Source organism: Heptranchias perlo, unplaced genomic scaffold, assembly GCF_035084215.1.
Source record: "Heptranchias perlo isolate sHepPer1 unplaced genomic scaffold, sHepPer1.hap1 HAP1_SCAFFOLD_1447, whole genome shotgun sequence".
In the NCBI taxonomy this organism is placed as follows: domain Eukaryota; kingdom Metazoa; phylum Chordata; class Chondrichthyes; order Hexanchiformes; family Hexanchidae; genus Heptranchias; species Heptranchias perlo.
This window is the reverse complement of record NW_027138697.1, coordinates 12,501-13,155: the sequence shown is the minus strand read 5'-3', so window position 1 is coordinate 13,155 and position 655 is coordinate 12,501.

Here is a 655-nt window from a genome sequence, read left to right as displayed (position 1 = left end):
GAGTGGGCCTGACCAAGCGGGGTGAACTGGAAATCATTAACCAACGTACTTCCATGTTTTCACCCGCAGAGGGCAGCACTCTCTTCTCCGTTTTAAACTGGGCCGACCCGGCTCCGTTTCGAGACCCGGCACTCGACTTCCCGGTGTGCGACCGGGTTCGTTCCGGTACCGTTCGCTGCCCCTCGTCCTGCTCTAGCCGCGGAACTAAACCCGACGACCGTCGGTCTCACGCCCGCGGAGGGAGGCGGCGGAAAGTGGTTTGCAGCCTTTCGCTGTACCTCCGGCGGGCAGCGCCCGACCTCCGAGTGCTCGGTACCGTCCGCTGCGCCTGGTCCGGCCGCACACAACGAGCCATACCCGGTGGAAATCGGCCTGTGCCTTCCGGAGATATGGGCCTCCGGGTGGGACGGACAAACCGGGGCCCCGAGCTCGCTTTCGGCGGCCCGCTAGTCGACTTCCCGGTGTGCGACCGGGTTCCTTCCAGTACCGTTCGCTGCCCCTCGTCCTGCTCTAGCCGCGGAACCAAACCCGACGACCGTCGGTCTCACGCCCGCGGAGGGAGGCGGCGGAAAGTGGTTTGCAGCCTTTCGCTGTACCTCCGGCGGGCAGCGCCGGACCTCCGAGTGCTCGGTACCGTCCGCTGCGCCTGGTCCGG